Raw genomic sequence first — 6,337 nt, forward strand, 5'->3', positions numbered from 1 at the left:
AAACGGACCACTCGGAATAGCTTTTGATCTAATGATCGGATCTTCATGCTCCAGAATTCAAAGTTAAAGGCTCGAAGGGCTGACTTCAAATATGCTAATTAATAAGTACAGACGATATTTTAAGCTATAAAATCAGACACAGAAACAAACCTTCTCTGAATAAACATACCTTTTTTCGCGACGGATTTGTATTTCTGACCCCCAAAATATAAGAGATAGTCGCAATCTGTGAAATATAGTCTCCGTAGTTAGGTCTGTAGTGCGGTTCGAAGTTTGGGCCCCTTAATCTTAATTTTATTTATTGCATATTTCGCCATATCTTGAGAACGTTTAGAGCGAATGGAGAAATTTTTGCACACAATTTGTTTAACCAAAGATAAAAAATGCAAAGTATAACTTTTAGTAAATATTTATTATTTTTTTATTATTTTAATTAAAAATGGACAAAAAATTTTGAATTCTAAGGTTTACGACTTTTTACATCATTTTAAAGAATGTAATTAGAACGATACATACATGCAAAATACAAAATTTGAACGATAAAATTGATTAGAGATACAAAATTTGAACGATATCGGTCGAATAATTCCTAATTAATCAATTATTAAAAATATGGCATCTTTATAATTCGATTTCTTAAGAACAATTGGACGGATTATGCTCAAATTTTGTATTTTGCTATTTAAAATTGCATTCTCTAAAGCGATGTAAAAATTTTATAACTAACAATTCAAAAAAGTTTTTCTACTATTATTAACTGAAATAATAGAAAATAATAAATACTTATTATAAAAGCCATTTTTTTTCCAAGAATTATATTTGGATAAACGAATTTTATAACTGTGTGAAAGAATTTTTGAATTCTCTTAAAAAGTTCTCTAGATATGGCTAAATACGCAAGAAATAAAATTAACATCGAGGGGTCCAAACTTTGAACCGCGCTCCTGACCAAATTTTGCGCTTACCCCCTATATTTCAGATATCAGAAATTTGAATCCTTCGAAAAAGAGTAGGGTTATTCAGAGAAGTGCGTTTTTGTGTCTAATTTCATAGCTTAAAATTTTGCCTACACTAATTAATTAGCAATGTTTAGATTATCCCCTTGAACTATCAAGATTGAGTCCTCAAACGTAAAGATCGTGAAACGTATTCAGGGTGGTCCGTTTTTTATTTTGCGCACTGTACTACGAATTTATTTTGATTCATATGTTAATTCTTTTTAAAAATAATAGTAGTTATAAAAGTGGAAGAAAAACGGAATCAACTGCTACGTTTATTTTCTTAAGGTGAGTCAGTACGGCATATATCAGGAGTGGCCAAGCTCCTTGATAGTATGGGCATTTTTTCAGAATTTGAAATCTTTCGCGAGCAGCAATTAAATACTTATTTAAAAGGTATGCAAAAAAGGTATTAAAATTTTTTTTGCAGAAATTATATTTATTGAAAACATATAAATAAAGGTACAAAATATGCGCATTGAATTTAAATATTAAAAATTAAACACGCTTATTTTACTTATCTTGATAATTCTTTAAAATTTGTTAGAAATTTCTTAGAAAAAAAGAATAAATTATTGGTAGATAGTTAATCGGTCTGGAGTCAGTCGATTACGGACGATTACGCCACTGTTTATGTTCGTTCGCGCAGTTTTCGATGAGCCATATCATTCTTAACTTGGACGGAAATGAAATTTGTAACAACGTTGCAGTTAGTCTTTCATATTTGTTGTCAGTAATTCAAAAGACATTTTGAAACACATACGGAACGATAATAATTTTTTTAAATATAATAGCACAAAAATGAAAAGGGAACTAGGATACATTTATCGAGAGCCACAAATAATCCTTCAAAGAGCCGCATGTGGCTCGCGAGCAGCAGGTTGGCCCTCCCTAGAATCATGTCATGTCAAAGATTCCGGCCACCGGTACGTATCAAATACGGCCAGCGATCGCGATTTGTCACAGAAAGAAGAATCGTGTCTTTTAGAGCTTTTAGACTTCACTCGATTCCTCTACGGAAGTTTTAAAATGTGCACTCTACATTTATAAGTAATTTCAAGGGCAGCGCGTGCCTAGACAAGCGAGAGAGATAGACAGTAACGACATTTCTTAGCAACAAGCGGAATCTTCGACTGGAATATACTTAGCAGCACAACTACGCGCTCCTGCCATGGCTGGCAATCATTCGGGCGTTGTAACTAAATTAAAACAGATGCATCAGGGAATTTTGTGGGATTTCCCTGTATCATTGGAATCATTGGCATCCAAGCATTTAAAAATGGACCATGTCATGCTACCTATAATTTTATAAGGAGCAGAGGACTAAATCACCGACAGTTCAGGCAGTTTTTACAAGATTTGGACGAAAATTTTTTTGATGTCCCTTATTTCCCTGAAGTTCGTTGGCTCAGTCGAGGAGTAGTTTTAGAAAGATTTTTTGCATTACGTGACCCTATTCAAGCTTTCTTGTAAGAAAAAGGCAACCCAATTGATTATGACAATGACTGGTGAATTGATTGTGTCTTTTTGGTAGATATGAATTAACACTTGACTGATCTGACTGTAAAGTTACAGGGTAAAAATCTGATTGTCAGTCAAATGTATTCATGTATTCAGACCTTTGAAACAAGAAATGCTTTAACAAACAAGACTTTGAACAAAGACCTTTGAAACAGAAGGCTGTGGGAAAATCAGGTAAAAAATCAAACTTTGGGTCATTTCCCTTATTTAAAATCATTTGGCACAGTGAACCAAAAAAAATTGGATCAGTATTCTCAACTTCTGCAAAATCTGATCACGGAATTCAACAATCGTTTTGAAGACTTCCACAAAATGAATGAAACGGAATTCCCAATTTTCAACAATCCATTCAATTTTGAAGCTTCACAGGCACCAGTTTATTTGCAAATGGAGTTGATAAATCTTCAATCGGACAGCATTTTGAAAGAAAAATTTAAAGAGGTTAACGTTCTTACATTTTATACACAATATTTCAAGAGTTTGGATAACTACCCGGAATTAAAAAAGCATGCAGCACGCATTCTGAAAACAAGAGAAGTCAGGTATCTGGATTCTCGAGCTCAAAATAATTATAATCTTTTAAAACTTTGATATGATTTTTAACAACCATATATTATATGCCATTTAATTAGATAAATAAAATGTTATAATAGTTCAGTACATTTTTTTTATTTGAATCTGGCCCGTCTACAAATTCTAAATTTAATATATGGCCCTCTGCAAAATTGAGTTTGACACCTCTGCTCTACTAACTCCCCTTAAAAGCGCATTTTATGCTGTGTTCATTTTTCCAAACACTCATTTCGTTGCATTTTCTTAAACACGCGCTTTGAGCTATATAAATATTTTTTTTCTCTTTGAAGAGTGAAATTCAGGGAACTATGCCCAGTTTCTTATACATGCATTTTAATATTTTGTGGTATGTCCAAAATAAAACGCTCTTTGACATCTTTCTTCATGTCAAAATTCGTGGTGGTTAAATTTGTCTCGTTTTCCCATAAGGTGTCATCCGCAAACTTTTCATTTTATTTGCGTGCATCGCGACAAATTTGAATAAATATTCAATTTGCAATAATATTAATATGCAAATATTGTACTAATAAAATGTGTTACAACTTGATCACATTTGAAAATTTAAATTTAAAGAGAATCCACAATTTCTGTAAATCAAAACTTTCTTTTTTTCTCATAGCTGCCATTTTTTGCACTTTCTATTAAGAATTTTTGTGGTAGTAAGCAATATAATTGATTTTACAATTGTGATTAGGAATTATTTCAACCATGCAAACTCTTGATATTTAATGTTAGGGGTTGCATATTTCAATTATTTATATGTAGTAAGGGTCGAAATCATTATAAATCAACTATATGTACTACTTAATTTTGATGGGTGCTTCATTCCCTTGAGTGAGTTTCTTCTTCAAGCATTCGATATTTGCAATTAGAATTCGCTTGCGAATAATTGCTTCATAATTATTAATATTTTTACTTTTTTTTTTTTTATCCTTCTCGATATGACTCAGCTTTTATCATGGTTTATTTATTTACAATTAATAGGATTTTTCCAAATTTTTATTTTTTACTAAAATGTAAAAACAATTTTTTTCTGAAAAAAATAACCTAAATTATTAATATCACTGTCAAAAAATAATTTAAAAAAAATTCATATAAAGAATTCTGAGGATTCAAAAAAATTTTTTTGTCATTTATTTATTTATTTTAAAATGACTCTTTACTTTGGTAGAAAAATAACCGCAGCAATTTTTTGATATATTTAGTAATATTTTTAAAAATTACCCATATTTATATTTAGTTATTTATTTATTAATAGTCATAAATTATAAGATAGGTAGAACTCCGACCCACCCCAAGGGGGTATACGGAGATAAAAAGTTAAATTATTACTTTAAATATTCCAGCTAAAAACTAAAATTACAGTAAAATTTTGCCACATGTGTGGTGATCAGTTAAAGAAAAATTAACTAAAAATTGTGACAATTAAAAACATGTTTTAAAAGAGCCAGTGTAAATGTCAAGAATTAAAATGATTATAATAATAAGGAAACAAGATATGAAAATAAAATATCAAAACTAAAAATCAATGAGAGCTATAAGTCCTAAGTGTAAATGTCTAAAAGTAAAGGTCCGAATAGAAATCGAGTCATAAATTATTAAGTCTTTTTGTTAAAATTTAATTTTGTTCAATTGCAAATAATTTAACGTTACTGTTACACCACAATTAATAATTTTTATAATTCGTATTAGTAGAGGCGAACTTCTTTTTCAAGCGACTCTAGTCTGATATATTTATCAGATATTTTAGTTAATTTTTGTGATCTATTTATATTTTTCAAAAATTTTAATTTAATTAAAAAAAGATTAAGGAAGCTTCATAAAGGTTAAATTATGCATTTATCACTTTTTCATTAGATCCTTATATTATTAAGATTTAATTGCATAACAATCAGAAATATATAATTTATTTATTAGATTACATTTTTATCACCGCACTCATTATGAAAAATAATCTTATTAACTAATAAAAAATTGTTATTCAAAAAATATAAATGATAGACGCCTTGGTTTAGGTTGAAAGCTTTAAGGAGAATGATTATTATTTATCTTAAAAATTAAAATTTGTAAAAATTTTTGCTTAACAGTTTAAGAAATAAGCTACTATGAATTAATTCATATAACAATAATATAACACAAAATAATTTAAATTTTTAAAGAAATATATTTTGGTCTTGTAGTTAAAAAGATGAAATTCGTTGATTTTACTTATAAAAATGAAATGGTATAACAATGAAATGGGATAATAATGGAATCGATGATTTTTCTCTTTATTCATTTCTTTCAACAAAAATTTTTTTTCCTCGAATTTTTTTTTCTTTAATTATGAATTTTGTAACATAATTCATATAATTGACTTATGGTAGAAACGGAATTGACTTTTTTTTCCTAACTTACGCTTAAATTATTGGACAGGGTAAATTTATTCAAAAATATCTTTAATAATTGTCTTTCTTAAAGTTGAAAATTATTATGAAAAAAAAATTACGTCGAACATTTATTGAAAAATAATCCAAAAATTCTCATTTAGTTGGAAAACAAATATTATTTTATTTTCTAAATACCTTTAAGAGCAATGATTATTTTCTATTTTTAAAAATAACATTTTTACAAATTTCTAATATTTTTATTTAAACAGTTTAAAACCTATGTCATTTTTGAGTTAATTCATAAAATAATAAAACCTGAAATAACTTAATTTTTTAAACAAAGATATTTGTTTAAGAAATCTCGTGTAGTTAAAGAAATGAAATTTTTTTTGTGAAACTGATTAAAAAAGAAATGGTCTAGCTATGAAATATAAGTCTTGGCCTATTTCTTTGAAGAATGGAAAATTTAATTTAAATTTAGATGAAAAAGAAACATTTATAACTTTTTTTCGTTGTTATAATTGATATAACAAAAAATTTAATACAAGAATAAAATCGAAGAATTGACTTTTTTTTTTTTAACTTATGCTTTGTAAGTGATGGGGTTGGGTGTACTATTTAATTTTTAAAGGTCATTTCTTCAATTGATAACTTTCTAAATTCTGAAGAATAATATACTTGAGTATCTAAGTCTATAGTCGCGTTATAATATTTGTCTGAGAGAAAAGCAATACTCTAAAAAAGACCTTGAACCATAATATAAAAGAGAGCCCATTGGCCCTGTTCTTTTTTTTCAGACTGGCGTTTTTTCTTTCATTTCTCAAAACCTGTTTGTCTCTAAAAATTAAAAAGTAAGCATTATGTCCTGCTAATTAT

The sequence above is a fragment of the Parasteatoda tepidariorum genome, chromosome 1 (assembly GCF_982258835.1).
Source record: "Parasteatoda tepidariorum strain Cologne lab strain chromosome 1, Ptep-v5.0, whole genome shotgun sequence".
NCBI classification, from domain to species: Eukaryota; Metazoa; Arthropoda; class Arachnida; order Araneae; family Theridiidae; genus Parasteatoda; species Parasteatoda tepidariorum.